Source organism: Rutidosis leptorrhynchoides, chromosome 11, assembly GCF_046630445.1.
Source record: "Rutidosis leptorrhynchoides isolate AG116_Rl617_1_P2 chromosome 11, CSIRO_AGI_Rlap_v1, whole genome shotgun sequence".
Lineage (NCBI taxonomy): Eukaryota > Viridiplantae > Streptophyta > Magnoliopsida > Asterales > Asteraceae > Rutidosis > Rutidosis leptorrhynchoides.
The window spans coordinates 327,984,843-328,005,998 of NC_092343.1; the positions used below are offsets into that span (position 1 = coordinate 327,984,843).

Here is a 21,156-nt window from a genome sequence, read left to right on the forward strand (position 1 = left end):
GCGATTAGCAAGCTATCCACCCCCATGATTGAAGTATCATGGAACTTGAAACCGAATGTCCTAAAAATGGTTTTACACAATATAATTCATAAAATAGCATAAGTTTTAGAATAAAATTATATCGTGTCCAAATATCATCGGTGAACCATGAGTTTACACACCTCAATTTATTATGGCATATGTATGTTGACCGCGGTCAAACATAGATGCGGTTTATCTTTACGGAGATCATCCATCTGGGGATTAGATTCATTAGTCTTAAAAGCTAATTTGCAATGTGCCCCCCCCCATTGTACGAGATAGATCCATCTCATAGTTAGGATAAGTCTGACCACCAAAAACCCTGTTTGATGCTGAGGTGAGGTGGATTTCCAGCCGATGATAGAGATGACTTTTCAAGATTTTTCGTCAACTTACAGCTGTTCTGGACTACATCTTCTAACATAAGTTAGCAAGTGTGTCATTTTGAAAGACTTTACTTCCTTAATGGGATATTCAGGTTTATACATTCCAAAGCAATGATATCTGCAATAAACTTCATAGAAACATGTGATAAATGGTTCTAAACATATGGGTTTATAAATTCCTTTACACTTGGTTTTCTTTTAAATATTTTAATCAAATAAACTTATGTATTTTTTAATGTATGGAGACAATAATTTCGGTTTTTGACACCTAATCTTTAATTGCTCCTTATTACCTTAAAAATTGATTAGTTATATTTGTTTAAAAATTGTAAAAATTTTCATAAAAATCACTGAATTATAAGTTCTCGAGAATTTATATACTCCCACCCCACACTTAAGATTATGTAATGCCCTCATTACATAAAATCAGATTAAATGTATAAATTTGAGAGGACAAAAAGTGTAAAGTGTTTAGAACTTCCTTTGTTAAGCAATTAGAGATTGTAAAATGCTTATTGTATTAACATAGCCAATCCTTTTTATCACAATAATGCTTTCGTGTTTCGCTATGTCGAATCTCATCATCGTAAGTACCTGTCAACAAATATGTCAATCACAAACGAGATGGGGTTGTACTTTAGTAGTACAAAAATTTTACCCCACACTAAAAGTTTTTGTATATATATAAATAAACAAAAATATAATAAACTAAAAACACAATTATTTTATTATTATTTTTTTCAACTTAGTAACTATTAAAAATTTTAAAATATCATTTGTAAAATTTATATTTCTCATAACAGAAAGTTCGGTTGTTTATACCTGATCTTTATCCGCTCATAAATTTTAAAATTCAATTTTTAAAATTAATGTATAAAAAATTAAATATTTTTTTTAGATTTTTTAAAAAAATCACACAAATTTAATAAGAATTAAATGCACTCTATTTTTTTTACTTTTAATATTATAAATCACATAATGAATTAAAGGCACACAAAACATGATTTTTTTTTCAACAAGTCGTTTTCTCGACTCGACCCCACACTTTATTGCCTAGCGGAGTCAAATTTCTCTATATTTATCGAACGACATGTAAAATCAGTGGAGAAAGTTCCACGAATTAGAAGAGTGAGCCATTCATTTACATCTCGAGTGGTATATAATATATCAGATAAATCCTTTTTCAGTTGACTGAAAAAGAATGACTCGACCCGAGAGTCAACGCACAACTCTTCTCTAAGTGTGGCTTGCAATAAAAATTTTATTCTCCTAGGTGGATCCTGCCCATATGGATCATCTTTCAAGGTATTCCAAGTGCTAACCTCTTGAGGATATACGAATTCAACATGAGAAGGTGACTCCTCAAGTGGTTTTAATATATTAAACTCCTCATCCTCAATGATCCCTGATGATTTCATCAACTCGACCTCCTCATTATCACAATTATACCCGAGTGAATTATTATAAACTGAAAAGTTCTCGGGTGTATGAATAACCGGTTCTACCACTTCGACCTCGAAATTAGAATCCTCGTAATTATTCTTTCCATTCACTAAATATTCATTTTGACTTATCCTATTTATATATTTCATAGAGGTTTCATATTCTTTTAATTCAAGAGGTTCCTGTGAATTTATTTTTACAATTTCGATTTGCACCTTGTCCTCCTGTTTAACTGTTTGTTCATTTGGAACCTGTAAAATAGGGTTAGGATAACAATATGAAGACTCAACCGATGAATCATCCGTTTGTCTTTCCGAAAGAATAGTAAACAAACGCTCCATTTCTCTTTCTAGATTTTGAATAGATGTTTGATTTTGTTGCCATTGTTGATTTAGTAATTCCCTAGTTTCGATTTGACTTTCAATAAAACTCATCATAATATTTTGAAAATCATACGAGTAATTTTCTTCATTTTGAGTTTGTTGAAAATTTTGTGGCATTTGGTTAGAAAATTGGTATTGTTGATAATTTTGTAGGGAATCGTAATAAGGTTGGTTTGGATAATAAAAATATGGATTCGAGTTATTCTCTTGATATTCATTCCATATATAGTTCATGGGTTCATAACTCTCCATTTGATCCATGGAAATATGATAATCACATTCCCAAGTCAAATGGTAACCTCCACAATTTTCACAAATATATGTAGTTTCAACACTATTAAACATAGATGAATTGCACCAATTATCATCAAAACTTGTTTGAGAGTATTGATTAAATTGTTGGGCATTTAAAAGATTTTCCATGGTCATATTCTCAAAATCATCCATATTACAGTATGACTGGAACCTAGTTGAAATTTAAAAAGAACAAAGAGAAAAATAAAACAGAACTTTCGTAGGAAAATAAATCCCGACGAAAGGATCAAATAACAAAAGGTAATTAAATCCCCGAATGAACAATTTCTCCCCGGCAGCGGCGCCAAAAAGTTGATGGTGAGAAACAGTACCTTTATTTATGAACGGATTTGAGTTATTTTATTACACGAATTGTTTTATTGTATATATGGTGTTTTAATGAATTCAGGTTGATTTCAAACATATAGGCAACTAGTCCTATCCGCGTAGTTTAGTTTGTTGGTAAATCCGGTTCGTTCCACAGGGAGAATGGAGTTCAAGAGATTAAATTACCGATAGTTAATCTAGTAGAAAAGGGGTATAATAATAAAAAGATTTAATTAAAACTTGGAATTTAAACTAAAATCGTAACAGTACTATATCTACACTTACGCGTTTTGTGTAGGTATATACGCTATACGCATATATTTTTAATGATACGCAGTTTGTGTGACATTATACACGATCCGTGTATGCTTTATACAATGTGACAAACAGTTCTGGTACAATCTTAGTATTTTGATGTATATATTTATATTTTAGTGCTATAAATAATACGTGAATAATAATAATAAATATTTTACAATATATATAAATGGGAGTGTTCACTTAAATGTTTCACCTCTAGATCCATGGATTGTTTTAAAGTTAAGCTCTATTAAAAGGTTTTAGTATAAACTTAATATTTTTCTTTCGAATAAATAAAGGTTTAACTAGCTAAATTAAATCTCATTTTCATTTAACCTTATTTAGGTAGTTTACTATTTCTCAAATATTTAAATTGAGACACAATCTAGTTTTGACTTTCGCCAAAACCCAAATCATAACGGTTTCCCTTTTTACAATTTCACTATTATATACCTAATGATATTACCCAGACCACCGAACTTTATTTCTAAATTAGTGTTAAATACTTATTCATAAGTTCGTCTAGATCACTTTTAATGTTGAAGCTTAATTTATATAAATAAAAATAACTTTCGTTATTTGAATCTAATAAATTAAGTGACAAGGGTTAAATATCTAGGTACATAATTATGGTTCTTTTAATTAGGCTCAATGTTAAAAATACTTAAGTTACATTTTAATTTTTTACAAATGATAACAATCCATTTCACTAGGGCTCTACATCTAAGCAAACACTATGGGAATTTACTAACTAATCATGATAATGACACGGGAGTAAAAATAATAATACATAAACATAAACATAATAATAAGTAACAATGACAATAATAAAAAAGGAAGTAACAAACTTACAAACGGTCTTCAATTTAATGATTACAAATGGTAGAAAATGGAAATGAAAGCACCCGTACACACGAACAATAATACCCGTACAATATTGAAACTATCCTAATTGAGTTTGAAAGTAAATACAATACGGATATAAATTAAATCACTGATACGGAGTAAATTTGGAGATAAAATTGGACAGTATGTTGAGTTTGGTTGTTGAGTAATATTCTATACCTACACTACTCCTACTCTCTCTATATTTCCCTCCCTGTGTACTTGATCATCAGTAGTTTTAAATAGCCATAATAGTATCTCCATCTTGATCTGAATTTGCAATTCTTTATTAGAAAGTATCAAGTGAGTGGATGCATTATTTTTAATAATGCAACTTTGCACCTGTTCCTCTATAAAAGTAATGCTATCTTAATCTTGGTCTGCTAACTGCTGGACACAAGGGATTTAAAAACAGCCAACCCATGTGAAGATAGAATCTTAATCTGGACGAAAAATTACGCGCTTCGCGTAGATATGTACGCGTTTCGCGTAAGGCATCTTCATGAAAGTTGTAGATTTTTGAGTTACGGACGTCTAGACACCTGATTCGCCTTTTTCAAGTCCGTATGATTTAGTTATGATTTTTTTCATGCAGGCGCGCTGATTTCATGATTTCGATCATTTTAACTTGTAGTCTTGAGGCGCGATGTTGTAGTCTTTTGTTGCTCATTAGAAATCTTCATTTTATCTTTATTTTGATCTTTATATCATTGAAAATCCATAATAACACTTCATTCGACGCTTTGGACATTTTAACCAATTAGAAACCTGAAAACTACTCGAAAACACATAAAATCATAACATTTGGGACTGATATTGCGACTAAGAATATGCATTAATTGAGCAATATCAATGATTAAACTGTGATCTGCGGTCCCAAGCCTCATTAATTCCTGGTGATGTTCCAGGCCTATAGAGGGTATCATTGCAGTTTCTTTTACGTCTCCCATTTCCTCTTCCTCCTCAGGTTCTTCCTCTTCCTCTATTTCTTCACTGGGATCCTCCTCTTCCATTTCTGGGTCATCAGCAGACTGTGATTCGACACCCATTTCGATATCATTGGCTGGTGGTGAAGACTCATCATCGGAAGTGATCTGTCTGGTGGAAATACCAAACATCTCTGTGTCCAGAAAAATTGGTAGGTCGGTCAATTTTGAAGGTAACGCTCTCCCCATGTGATCGCAAGATCAAGGTTTGATTGTACACATCAATGACAGTCCTAGCCGTATTCATGAAAGGTCTTCCTAATACTATTGGTGTGTGTAGGTTTTCCTTAATGTCCATCACTACGAAATCCGTAGGATACAAGTATTTATCGACTTTCACCAAGATGTTCTCAACTATGTGCTTAGGATATTAAATTGTGTGATCGGCAAGTTGGATTGTCATTTTAGTTGGTGACAAGTCTCCTAGCTCTAATATCTGGTAGAGAGAGTAGGGGATTAGGTTGATACTTGCTCCTTAATCTGTTATCTCATGAATGGTTCCAGATTGGTAGATTGAACATGGGAAAATGAATTGGCCCATATCTCTTAGCTTTTGCGGTATAAAGTTTCTGAGTAATGCCGAGCATTCTTCACTCAGTGGAATTTTGTTAGAATCTGGTATCATTTCATTTGTAGAGAGAAGCCTTCGAATGTATCTCTTCTGGTTGGGAACCTTGGACATGGTGTTCAGGAATCTTCCATCGAGTTTGAAGGAATCTAGCTTGGATGGTTCCTCCTGTAGCCTTCCAGGGTAAGGTACACGTACTGGAGTTGCAGTGAATAGCTTCTGAGTATATGTCGATTTGTTCTTGAGCCTAGTTGACCTTCTTCGTGGTTCTTCCTTTGGGATTACGGAATCCATTTGCTTAGCTTCTTCTATGTGGGGATTTTAGATAGTATTACTAGGTAACGTTCCTTGTGGTCGGGTTTGAAGGCGTTGTGATAACTGTCCGAGCTGCGAGTCTAGACTTATGAGCAGAGCCAATTAATTTCTCATTAGTATCTTTGTCTGGTCTTGCCTAGATGCAGTTTTCTAATTTAGCTGTTGTTGTCCTTGAATGAATTGAGTCAACTGATCATCAGTCCCGAGAGTAGGGTTGGTTACTTTTAGAATTTGGGTGGTTGGAGAATTTTCCTCAGCTGGTGGACCAGTGAGTGGAACTGGTTGATCGTAGGACAGTTGAGATTGTTGCATTGGATAAGGTGGGTAACGATAGCGAAAAGGCTGGTTATTTCGTTGAAACTAGTTAACCCTTAGTTGTTGATTGAATCCGAGATTTCGTTGACGAGCTAGGTATTGAACGTAACAAACTGAATCATCAAGGTTCTCGTACTCAACTTGATATTCTTTAGTGGGTTGCGGGTTGGTACAATTATCACAGGCCTGGACCTGGTTAACTTGCTGCGGATGCGTCTTCAATTCTCCGAGTTGTTTGGCAAGAGATTCCATCTTGTCCGTGAGAGATTTGATGGCCTCCGTTTGATTATTAAGTGCGGAGAGTGGTGCAGATGATGAATTGTTTCACCATTGTTCCAGTCATGATGATGCATTTTCATGTTCTCGAGCAACTCCCATGCTTCGTCTGCGGTTTAGTTCATCAGATTTCCTTAAGCTGCGGCATCGATCGTCGTCCTATGATTTACCGTAAGACCATTGTAGAAGGTACAGATTTGGGCTGACCGTTCTAACTAGTGATTAAGGCATTTCTTCGGCAGGGTTTTGAATCGCTCCCATGCAGTATAAAGAGATTCATCATAACTTTGTTTAAAGTTAATGATGTCATTCTTAACTTTGGTTTATTTAGAAGGAGGGAAATATTTGGTTAGGAATTTAGTAGCCATCTCCGTCCATGACGTGATGAAATATTTTTCCAATCCTTCAAACCATGTTTGTACATGATGAGTGAGAGAATAGGGGAACAAGTATAGCCGGACTATATCTTTCCCTATCCCTGGTTGTTTGTAGGAGTTCGAAAGAGATATGAATTTGTCAAGGTGAGAGTTAGGATCGTCATTCGGTAATCCATGAAACTGACAGCTATTTTGGATGAGCTGTATGATGTGATGTTTTAACTCGAACGAGTGTCCTTGATTACCGGAGAATCAAATCTTTTATAGATTTCAAGGATTATGTTTAAATTCCTTGAAATCCGGAAATCCAGCGTGACTACGTCAAAAGTTAAATCTCCATCTCAACCTTTTGTGACAGCTTCACTCGTACGCTTCACATAATTGAATCGTTTTATCTATATTAGTCAATATTGATGAAACTCTATTCATCAACTCGTATTCATCATGAAAACATTTTAATTGTTAGCCATGACAATCTCTATCAAATTTCGGGATGAAAATTCTTTAACGGGAAGGTACTGTGACGACCCGGAAATTTCCGACCAAATTTAAACTTAATCTTTGTATAAATAATGTTTCCGTCACGATAAAAAAAGTCTATAAAGTTGAATCTCAAAATTTTTGAACTACTGATATATATATTCAATTACCCTTCGACTACTCTTGACGATTCACGAACAATTATATGTAAATCGATATGTATATATATATATATATATATATATATATATATATATATATATCATAAGATGTACAAATGAATATATTTCTAAACGAAAATATATGTATGTTTTACAATGTGATAAAATATAATATTAACTTAGATATAAAACGTCTTGATTTAAAAATACTATTAATTATATTGTAGTAAATAACGAGAAGACGATTTAAAGAAGCAAATGACCAAAATATTAAAATGTATAAGTTACATTTCAAATAAGATAATTTATTGGCAAATAAGTCTAATTATTAATAAGGGTACTTATCACGAACCGTAAAATACAAGATATTAAAGCGTACGAAATGATGTTCGAGAAACCGGAACCGAGACATAAATCGGGCGTAAATGTACTAGACAACGGAGCTAAAATTACAAGTCAACTATGCATAAGAATATAAAATAATATATATATATTGTAAGTAACTAGAGGGGGGGGTGAATAGTTACTTAATACGTTTTTAACAATTTTTCAATTGATCACCAAATTCGATTTTACTTTGATCAACCAACTCAACTCAAACTTGATGTGTGTAGTGTATATGTTCAAAATAATAAATGAAGTAATGTAAAGAGCATAGACACAAGGATTTATAGTGGTTCGGGTGGATGTTAACTAATCCACCTTAATCCACTCCCCGATTACACTAATCGGGATTTGTTGCTTCACTAAGCACTTTTATCCAAACCCGGTGGAGATCTGATTTACAAGTCTTCAATATTCTTTAGTAGATAACAAACCTAATCTTTCTATCCCTTTGAAAGATCAACTCTAATCTAGATCAACTTGTCTTCACCTTGGACAAGTATTAATCTCCAAATAAGATTAATCAACTTCCTAAGTCCCTTTAAGGAAGTAGATCACTAAGCTAGCCTATGCTTCCACTAATTGAAGTTACAAGACTTATACACTCTGTAATGATGATCCTAACACAATACTAGGATACACATTACATTAAGTAAACTCACAAGATAAATGATTTTGATTAGTAAGTTTACAACAACCCAATTCTATATCTATAAGATCATAGAATCTTCTCTTGCTTGATTACATTTGAGTAGTAATTGATGCACTTGTGATCACTGGAGATAAGCCTTTTAAATGTGCAAGAGGGTCAGCTTCAAATGCACTTAAATGTTTGCCTTTTATAGTGAGATTCAAAAAATAGCCGTTGACACACGGTTGCCTGCACGGTTGACCGTGGTACGATCGTGCGTGCTCCAGTCCAAAATTGGTATCTGTTGTATAGCCGTTTGACTCAGATTTGAACACTACATTTTGGCACATTTACTCCTTCTAGCACCTGCAAAAGAAACCAAACATCCTATACAAGTACTATATGCATTAAGTGTGTGAGATTTGGTCTTATTGTATGAAAGTGACTAATCATTCCAAAAGTGGCAAACCCAACATTCTTGGAGAAGTGTCTTGACTGATATTTAGGGAAATTTCAGTTTGGTCAAGACTTAGTTAGTTACATTAATGCTCTTGGTTCAATTCTAAAGGCTAGTCACTATATCATTAACTTCCTAGTTCCAATTAATCACAAGTCATGTTTCATTTGAGTTTAGTTAGGGATTACTTGAATAATGTCTCTATAAGATAATCATGAAGTATGTAGAGACATTAAGGTTAAGTTATTCTTGAACAAGCAATCACACTTAGTTACTTAGACTAGACCAAATAGACAACTGACTATAGTTTCATTGTAAACCATTTTACACTTAATCTATTGGAGTAGGTTAGTTACTTGAATCCTAACTAGTGAGCACATGGCAAACATATTAATCAAGTTGACAAGTTTATGAGTATTAAGCATATTGGCAAGTAGCAAGTAATACTCACATAGCAAGAGATAGTTATTCTAGGATCAAACATATAGATACTTGCACAACTTATAATTCAAGCACTTAATAAGCTTAATGTGCAAAATAACACATTACATGATTAATGTGTAAGGACACATTAATGTCCAACACATACACAAGGGAAGAGCGATCTCTAGTTGGGACTTGGTGACCATCCTAAATGTATCTAAGTGTGTTTTAGGATTACTAGTCATTTCTACTTTAACCTTGAGAGCATTGTTCTTCATTTAGCCTTAATTAATCACTAAGTCATTTCTAATAGCAATCATTGTTCTAGTGACATTGGCTTAAGTGTGTTGGTACTTGATGATCATACTAAGGATATCTAGATAAGAATTAAGATCACAAGTTTTTGATTAACACTCATGTGTTATGCCTAATCTTGGTTTATTTGTCATTAAGATGTCATTAGACGTAATTAATCACAATTAGTGTTTTTATGACCAAAACTCAATTGAGTATGGAGAAGGCATCTATTCTAAGCATGTTAAGAAAGGTTTCATGAATTATAGATATCGGGAACTAGTCAAACTTTATTTGGTCAAAAACGGTGACAGAAGAAACTGCAGTGGCACTGCGGTTGACCGTGGTGGCGACCGTGCAACTTGTTTTCACAAAACTGTGTTGCAATTCAGTTTGGGGTTTCACGGTTGACTATGCGGTCAACCGTACCTCGACCGTGTGTTTACCTGAACTTTTAATTTCATTTTTTAACCTATGTTTGACTTGGTCGTTTGCAAGATAAAGTATGGATTAGTGACCTTGCGTGTTTTATGTTAAGATGTCAGTCATCACTTATGCATATGTGTGTGTCATCATCAAAACATATTCTTTGGTTAATTATACTTTGGTTAATCATACTTAAGTTTATCGTTTCGTGCATTAACCCACATTCAACCAACATTCTCCCCCTTTTTGATGATGACAAACATACAAGTGATGAGGGACATTTTGCTATAAATACGCAAGTGTTAACAATCACTTGTATCCATCTTTCTCCCCCTTTTGTCAAAGCAAAAAGGTTAGCTCCCCCTGTGTAACAACCCAACATTGATTTACCAAAAACACGACACAAAAAAAAAATTCTGTGACTGCCCATCTGGACGGCGTCCAGAAATCGGGACGGCGTCCAGCCTTTACAACTGGGACGGCATCCAAGGATTTGGGACGGCGTCCCAATGAACTAAAAAGTACTGATCAGTTTTTGTTTACACGTGAGCGAAAAACTCGCTCCCCGACACTTTTCAACGAAACCATTTTCACAATATGACATATTAAGTAAAACTAAGATATTGCCACCATAAAAACAAGTTTTACAACCCCGGGCTCACAATGACCCGTTTTACAAATAAAGTAGCATTTTCGACCCATTTATCTCTTTAGACGGATTAGAACTCTACAACCCAACCCGATACCAAGAGCATAATCACGGGGACTACTAAAACCCCCATCCGCGTCCAATTATCCGAAAGCTACCCCATCAAGCCCAACCGCTCCTGCACGTCTAGTCTAATAACTAGCTAGCATCAATAATACAATACCTGTAAAAAGGTAAACAACGAGAGGGGTAAGCCGAGGCTTAGTGAATGCAATAATTATACACATACATATATAATATACCTACTTGCAAACACTTACTCACATACCGCATACATGCTAGCAACACAATTAGCTTATCATCACAATTACAAGCTATAACCTCCAATAATCAAGCTAGCATAACAAAAGCATATATAATATGAACAAATATAATATGCTTACGCTACAACACAAATAACCATGGTTAACCAATAGTACAAGGGAACGACGCTCGCGAAAACGCCATCGGTGTTCACAACATCCGTTAGGGCACTTAACACCTCGCACCACTAACCCCTAGGGTGGCACCTTAACACCTCGGCACATCACCCCGAGTGGCATCTTAACACCTCGATGCAACACTCATTATTTTACGGAGTGGTGTCTTAACACCTCGACACTACACTCCTAGGTGGCATCTTAACACCTCGATGCTACACCCGAGTGGCATCTTAACACCTTGATGCTACACTCTTCACGTGAAACGTGGTGTCTTAACACCTCAACACTATACATTTTACGCTACAACAAATAGATACATTATATACCTACACATATAATTATTCCACTCACCTTATCACGTTGGTGGTGATTTAGCACTTCCGTATGCTTCGAGCAAGGTACCTAATACATAAGTACACATTCAATACACAACTTGTGGAATTAACCACAATACTCACTCTCGAGCATTTAGTGACCCAAAAGCATTAAATAACTCACTCACACCCAAAACCGCCCATAAATGGCCAAGACTCATCTTTAATTACTAAAACTAGTGATGTAAGTCTACTAACACTAATTAACACAAACTTAGGGTATTTCATACCCATTTTACCCAATTAGGTCAATCTTAACTCATTTGACCCATTTCAACACTTATACATACCATTTTAGCCAAACTATTAGTGACTAATCAACACAATTTAACACTTACAACTTCACTTCATATGGCCAAACCCTAGATCATAGCTATTAGGGTTTTCCTTATCTCAACATAACCCAAATTCACCCATTTTACCCCCAAATGGGTCTTACAAGTTCCAACACTCCTAAAATCACTAATACTAGTGATTATACCCCACTTACAAACCTTAAACATGCTTAAATCATTAACCAATCCAAAACCCGCAAAATATCAAAATAGTGGGTTTCCATAAACCCTCTTCATCATCTAAAAGGGTTTTACAAATTACAAGCTCAAACCCTAAATGTACACAAGAATCTTAACAATTAAATTCGGATTTAGAGCTTACCAACACTACCACCACGTAGCCGTGAACGAGGTGAACAACTTTAACTCTTGAGACCCGACCCGAATCACACTTCTTCTTCTCCAAATCCCCAACTCTCTCTCGCTAGAACCTCTCTCACTCACTAGGGTTTGATGAGAGTGTTTGAGAAGGTGAAATGGGGATAAGAATGAGAGTGGATCAGTTTTAATGGATCAAAACCGACCCCCAAGTGAAAAGACTCAAATACCCTCTTTTAAAACCTTTAAAATACAGCTGTTGGCCTGTCAGGCACTTTGGACGGCGTCCAAAATGGCTGGACGGCGTCCCACCCTTCATTCTTGGACGGCGTCCAAAAAGCTTGGACGGCGTCCTAACCTTCATTGTTGGACGGCGTCCCAAAGCCTGGACGGAGTCCCAATGAACTGAGTCTGAAACTAAACTTGTTTTGGTCGTAACTTTCAAACCGTAACTCCGTTTTCGACGAATCAAATATCGTTGGAAACATAATGAGATTTACTATCCAATGGTAAGGTTTTAGAACATCAACTCCAACTTTATTTGGGATCCAAATATACGCTTACATGTCTCGTATTTTGAATGACGCTCGAAATAACGTGTAACTGAAAAACGGGTATTACAACTCTCCCCCACTTAAATTGGATCACGTCCTCGTGATCCGCACAAACACTAGAAGTTAAGCACTTCTCCCACGAACATTTCCGCTTCCAACGCGGAGTCACACAAGTAGTACTTGCATCCGCACTCTCGCTTCGTGCACTAATGCATCATAATACAACAATATTGGGTAATCAACCCACGAGTCGAAACAACCGTAACCGTTGCTCCTACGCTGAGTATACAAACTCATACCATACACTTCACAATCGTCCTAAGAGTAGAACAATTTACCGACAAACATCGTCGTCACGCCTCACGATCTTAAGAAACACAACCAAGCCCGACATCCATAACATCTTCTACAAATCCGAAGATCTAACCACACGCTAATAATCACTAGCGTGCACTACCGCAACAAATGATAACTCATACACTCAACGTCCAGAGTTTCCATATAGGAAAATACGAAAATCACTACATATACCTTCAAGTTCTCTCGGCTACAACTCGCCACAAGCTACGTCCGTAACCATATCACTCAATCAGTCCATCCGCACACGACCAATCCATCACTGGATTAATCCAGGACAACAATAATACACCATGTGATGAGCAAAACATCAACACTCGACGAGGGCTCCTCCTCTAAACCCTACGACATAACCACACCAGACGGCTTCCTAGTACTAGCATGGAGACTAATCATATACTAGAATCCCGTCCAGGCGAATTATAATCACAAAATTCCGCAATTCACCACACGATCTACAAAAATATTCACCATGCCGGGTGGACCTTCCTACCTAGACCGTCCGTTAAAGATGGTCTCGACATTTCAATGCAAATAATAGTCACATTACTAGGGAACACACTCTCGCAAACAAACAACATCTGCGTGTCTCGATGTGAGACAGTCAAAATCGACACTCTCCGCCTCACATTCATCCAATAAGTGGAATAATCCACTGAAAATCTTCACGATTGCGTTTCCCGCCAGGGAAAATACGATATTCGCCACGATATCGAACTCGTTCTCATTCAATTATACTGTCCGGGTTTCATGACAACCCAGATTTTTCACTACGGGAGCACTCGCAACGACACTTCATTCTCTCACTCCGGGATCTCAAACTTCACATTTGGTCTCATACAGCACATTGGTACTACACGACCACCTTACATAGGAAGTCTTACACTTCCTTCGATCCCATCATCACAATCTTCACGCATAACATTCCAGAGTTGTAACTCACAATCGTAAAGCACGATCTCGAGTCAACATTAGCAACCCGTCACTCTTCCTCGTTAGGAACTCCGAATACCTATTGAGGCTTAGCACGGTACGCTCCAACATTTCACTATACATAACACCACTGGAGTTTTCCTCGGGCGACAGTAAAAACTCCCCCACTTAGGATTTATCTCCCTATTCTCACCGCCAAGATGATAACATCCCGCGGAATTGAAATTCCACGTCACACCTGACCATTGTCACCGTTGGTCATAAACATCAATTCACCGCAAATTCACTTTAAGCTCTCAGAGCCGACATGCACAATCACTTGAGACGTCGTACACGCGATGAAATCGCACCTTCATACCACAATTCACAACTAACTACCTTAATCGTTCGAAAAGCAAACTCCACCAAAGTCTTACATATGCCTCTAAGCCTAGGCATATGTCACGCCGCTTACTTAGTCGTGATTCTCAGTCGAGATCACCCGACCTTCCACTTGACGAATCGTTATCAACAATTGCTCACTCTCATGGAGAAAAGTGACCAATTCTGACACCATAATTGCGTCCACCACAATATCAACACTTCATCAAAACCCTTCGGACTAACCAACCATTAAGTCCGTCACCGGCTCACCGGTCATCTTTACCCGTCTATCACTTAAGAGCAACAAGATTTGCTCACCCGTCACTTCATAAGAAGTATTCATCACAATGCTCTTAAACTTCGACTTTTGCAACCGTCGTATTACTATCACCCGTCGATCACTATTATAATCTCCGCTGCTTCCAAGGGTATCTCACCGGCACCCTAAGCACAAAGTGATCACACCATCATCGAAGTTGAACATCACACTAGCAGGTATAAGAAGGCACCTGACGCAGTGTTATACAGACTCCCGCCTCAACCTACTAAATTTTAGAAATCGATCTTTAGGTTCCATACACCCGATGTCACCCGTCTCTCTATAATAATGACCCGAAGTCCTACATACCCGACAAACCTTACGGTTTATCGTCTTATCAAAGGTTCCTAGCGATCACACGCTACCCACAATTTTCACAAGGCCAAAACGATATAGCCTAATGAAACCCTTCATCTAACACTAAGGAGATGCTTGAGAACACCAAGTCTTACACCCTTCCACCTATCGACACAGTCACAACGACAGGGGTATTCCGTTAGGAATGTTACCCTAAAATCCACAACACACCAACACAATATTGTAAACATCGTCATATGGGTCCCACTCCCATGAGTTTAATGACCCGAAGACTCCTCGATTCGCCAATTCCAAGGCGACTCACAATTAGAATCCTAACACGATTCTCTACCCACACTCTCTACCGAGTGTAACTCAAAACTACAATCATTAGACTTGTCGCATTCCATTACGGAATTCAAGTCCTCGTCGCACACACGCAATCGTAAATCGGTCATCCTAGTTACAATGGGTAACTAAAACCAATTACAATCTCAATAATACACCCACTACTTAGGGTGGCTAAGCACGCACCAAACTCGTGAGTTAGCTCGCTCACTTAACTAACCGATTCCATCGTACACTTCCCGACTCACAAAGAACCTGATGTGATAACACGCATATCACTCGAGACTACTATATCTTAGGAACCAATAAAAGATTCCTAATTCATCCCGTTCTACCCCAACCATGCCACGTCTCCTCCGTTCGGTACTTGTCATGTCATGTTTAGTGTCAAGATACACTTTTGTAATAACGGTGATCGGTCACTATTACAAATGCGTACCTTACCATTTTCACATGGTCACGTAAAGTACTTTACCCGGACTGACGCGACATTCACACAAAATAACACGCGATATTTCCTAGTACCCGAATGACCTAAGTCCTTATCGTGAACTTGATCACTCAAAACCGCCAAACCTTTGAATCTCTCCAATAGATTCATCTCTAAGACAACGCACCAATTAGATACCTGTATATATATACACCAATATACAATAGTAATAAACGTACACAAGTACACCACAACGACAAGTCAACCTACAACATAGGTGACTATCACTAAAGCAACGTCCAAGTTCGCCTACTTACCTTAGGCACTAGCAATCTAAGGCACTAATTTACACGTGAAATAAGGCCCCACATCATCACACTTTGGACAAAAATAAGTCCTAGTTAGTCACCTACTCTAAGGCACTAACAAATCTCAATCCGACCCGTAATCCTACAAGTCCCGCAAATAACGCACAACCGCCAATAAGTCTAAGACTAGGCACCTATTCCAAGGTCAACTAATTCCCTTAGACTATGCTCTGATACCACTTGTAACAACCCAACATTGATTTACCAAAAACACGACACAAAAAAAATTTCTGTGACTGCCCATCTGGACGGCGTCCAGAAATCGGGACGGCGTCCAGCCTTTACAACTGAGACGGCGTCCAAGGATTTGGGACGGCGTCCCAATGAACTAAAAAGTACTGATCAATTTTTGTTTACACGCGAGCGAAAAACTCGCTCCCCGACACTTTTCAACGAAACCATTTTCACAATATGACATATTAAGTAAAACTAAGATATTGCCACCATAAAAACAAGTTTTACAACCCCGGGCTCACAATGACCCGTTTTACAAATAAAGTAGCATTTTCAACCCATTTATCTCTTTAGACGGATTAGAACTCTACAACCCAACCCGATACCAAGAGCATAATCACGGGGACTACTAAAACCCCCATCCGCGTCCAATTATCCGAAAGCTACCCCATCAAGCCCAACCGCTCCTGCACGTCTAGTCTAACAACTAGCTAGCATCAATAATACAATACCTGTAAAAAGGTAAACAACGAGAGGGGTAAGCCGAGGCTTAGTGAATGCAATAATTATACACATACATATATAATATACCTACTTGCAAACACTTACTCACATACCGCATACATGCTAGCAACACAATTAGCTTATCATCACAATTACAAGCTATAACCTCCAATAATCAAGCTAGCATAACAAAAGCATATATAATATGAACAAATATAATATGCTTACGCTACAACACAAATAACCATGGTTAACCAATAGTACAAGGGAACGACGCTCGCGTAAACGCCATCGGTGTTCACAACATCCGTTAGGGCACTTAACACCTCGCACCACTAATCCCTAGGGTGGCACCTTAACACCTCGGCACATCACCCCGAGTGGCATCTTAACACCTCGATGCAACACTCATTATTTTACGGAGTGGTGTCTTAACACCTCGACACTACACTCCTAGGTGGCATCTTAACACCTCGATGCTACACCCGAGTGGCATCTTAACACCTCGATGCTACACTCTTCACGTGAAACGTGGTGTCTTAACACCTCGACACTACACATTTCACGCTACAACAAATAGATACATTATATACCTACACATATAATTATTCCACTCACCTTATCACGTCGGTGGTGATTTAGCACTTCCGTATGCTTCGAGCAAGGTACCTAATACATAAGTACACATTCAATACACAACTTGTGGAATTAACCACAATACTCACTCTCGAGCATTTAGTGACCCAAAAGCATTAAATAACTCACTCACACCCAAAACCGCCCATAAATGGCCAAGACTCATCTTTAATTACTAAAACTAGTGATGTAAGTCTACTAACACCAATTAACACAAACTTAGGGTATTTCATACCCATTTTACCCAATTAGGTCAATCTTAACTCATTTGACCCATTTCAACACTTATACATACCATTTTAGCCAAACTATTAGTGACTAATCAACACAATTTAACACTTACAACTTCACTTCATATGGCCAAACCCTAGATCATAGCTATTAGGGTTTTCCTTATCTCAACATAACCCAAATTCACCCATTTTACCCCCAAATGGGTCTTACAAGTTCCAACACTCCTAAAATCACTAATACTAGTGATTATACCCCACTTACAAACCTTAAACATGCTTAAATCATTAACCAACCCAAAACCCGCAAAATATCAAAATAGTGGGTTTCCATAAACCCTCTTCATCATCTAAAAGGGTTTTACAAATTACAAGCTCAAACCCTAAATGTACACAAGAATCTTAACAATTAAATTCGGATTTAGAGCTTACCAACACTACCACCACGTAGCCGTGAACAAGGTGAACAACTTTAACTCTTGAGACCCGACCCGAATCACACTTCTTCTTCTCCAAATCCCCAACTCTCTCTCGCTAGAACCTCTCTCACTCACTAGGGTTTGATGAGAGTGTTTGAGAAGGTGAAATGGGGATAAGAATGAGAGTGGATCAGTTTTAATGGATCAAAACCGACCTCCAAGTGAAAAGACTCAAATACCCTCTTTTAAAACCTTTAAAATACAGCTGTTGGCCTATCAGACACTTTGGACGGCGTCCAAAATGGCCGGACGGCGTCCCACCCTTCATTCTTGGACGGCGTCCAAAAAGCTTAGACGGCATCCTAACCTTCATTGTTGGACGGCGTCCCAAAGCCTGGACGGAGTCCCAATGAACTGAGTCTGAAACTGAACTTGTTTTGGTCGTAACTTTCAAACCGTAACTCCGTTTTCGACGAATCAAATATCGTTGGAAACGTAATGAGATTTACTATCCAATGGTAAGGTTTTAGAACATCAACTCCAACTTTATTTGGGATCCAAATATACGCTTACATGTCTCGTATTTCGAATGACGCTCGAAATAACGTGTAACTGAAAAACGGGTGTTACACCCTGGAACTAAGCTCGCCCTTAGAACAAAACTCCCCCTTAAATTGTGCACGTTGGAAAAACATTTATGAAAACATAACAATCACACATTTTATTCAAAATAAGCACGAAACATAGTGATGCATATATGAAAATATGCATGGAAGACACATGAAAAGTTCGCTTCCTAATCCATCCGGACGAAGTCCATATCAATTATAAACGAATCACAATAGTTGATTACATCGTGAGGTACTTGACCTCTATATAATACATTTTACAAACGTTGCATTTATTCTTAAAAGACAATCTTTCATTACAACAAAAGTTGACATGCATGCCTACCATTTCATAATATCCAAATGACCTAATCTGTCATTTACTTAATAATAATCTCTAATGAACTTCAATGACTCGAATGCAACGTCTTTTGAAATATGTCATGTATGACTCCAAGCAATATCCTTAATATGAGCTAATGCACAGCGGAAGATTTCTTTCAAGTCCTGAGAATAACATGCTTTAAAACGTCAACATAAAGTTGGAGAGATATAGGTTTGATGCTAGCAGCATTATAACTATAGACCACAAGATTTCAAATTCATAAGCGCTTTAATAAAAATATTCTAAGTGGTTGAGCACTTGGTAACCATACTTAACTATTAATCATCGTCGCATATTCCCTTTCATATAATTTCACTACACCGTTTCCAAATGTAGTCACAAAACGAAGTACTGTGCAACCGTTAAAAACTGGTCGTCCAGCCCGGTTGGGGTTGTCAGGCCCGATAGATCTATCAACGGGATTCGCGTTTACACTACCCCGTGTAAATAGTAGTTACCAAGCTATAGGGAAGTATGCCAGTAACACAACCCATCCTAGAATATATATATTTTTGATCACTTGTGTCTATAACGTAAATCATAAAATGCATGTATTCTCATCCCGAAATATTTAGAGTTTAAAAATGGGACTATATACTCACCATATTGTATTTTATAGTAAAAATACATATAACATCATTGAATAAGTGTAAGGTTGGCCTCGGATTCACGAACCTATATCAGTTATATATACATTAACACTTATACTCGTAATCGAACAAGTTATATATTAACATATATATTATTTCAATTGCTTATATTTTTAGATATACTTTTATATATGTGTGTTATATGAGTATTTTAATAATAATTTATATTGTAATACTAATAATAATCTTAATGGTAATCTTGTAAATAATAATAATATAGTTCTTATCATAATAATAATGTTAATAGTAATAGTAAAAATGATAGTAATGATAATAATGTTAATAATAGTATTACTGTTAAAAGTTATAATAATAATAATAATGATAATAATAATTATAATATTCATAAAATTAATAATAATAATCATATTTATAAATAATATTAATGAAGTTAAAAATGATAAAAATAATGATAATTCTAATAATAATACTAATGATAATAGTAATAATGATAATAATAATAATAATAATAATAATAATAATAATAATAATAATAATAATAATAATAATAATAATAATAATAATAGGAATAATAATAATATTAAGTTATACCTTCGTAGCATTAAAAAGAATTAAATTGCCCGAGACGGGACTCAAACCCTCGACCTCTCGTTAACCCAACACACCATCAAACCATCTGATCTGCTTAGTTTTTCTGGAATTATTATTAATCTAAATGTATTTCACTCGTTTCTTTCTGTTCTCTATTTCTCATTCTTCTTCCTTCTTATAAATCAACCCAGGATCCAATCCAGCTTATTAGTTAATTGATATCTTAATTTAGTGTTTATAATTGATACGAAATTGACTAGTAAATGTTTAGGTCAAATAAAAAAAAAATTAAAGAAAGGAACAGAAACAGATGCTGATGATCACGATTGACTCAACACCCAGTTTCTTCAAATCGAATTTAAATTGACCAATATATTTACAATACTAAATTTCGTTTGTTTAAACTATTTTTACGAATCAGAATACCTATTTATGTGTAAATGTTATTAACAGAAAGAATTTAAATTTAGAAGAAAATAAGAACTGCAGTTTAAAATATCCCGTGATGAACTCGATAATCAAACTCAAAATTGAAAACGTTTTATATATCGATCCCTGAATGAAAAAGGTTTTAAATCGTTTGTATAATCTTTCTGCATCATCAATTTAATTCAAGACATCAAGACAAGTTCTAATTTTGTAATGAACAATTATATTGACCTTTTGACTTGAAACTTTGACTTCGAAATTCAACATCAATACAAAGAATTGGGACACGAAAACTTAGAGATAGATTAAT

The 21,156-nt window shown here is 36.3% G+C and overlaps 1 non-coding gene across 1 annotated transcript; it reads left to right on the forward strand.

Moving 5' to 3' along the window:
• Positions 1-6,712: 6,712 nt before the first annotated feature.
• LOC139879288 (small nucleolar RNA R71) lies at positions 6,713-6,818 on the forward strand. The gene has a single exon (XR_011770138.1). It is a non-coding gene; the product is annotated as a small nucleolar RNA R71 (small nucleolar RNA).
• The last annotated feature ends 14,338 nt before the right edge of the window (positions 6,819-21,156 follow it).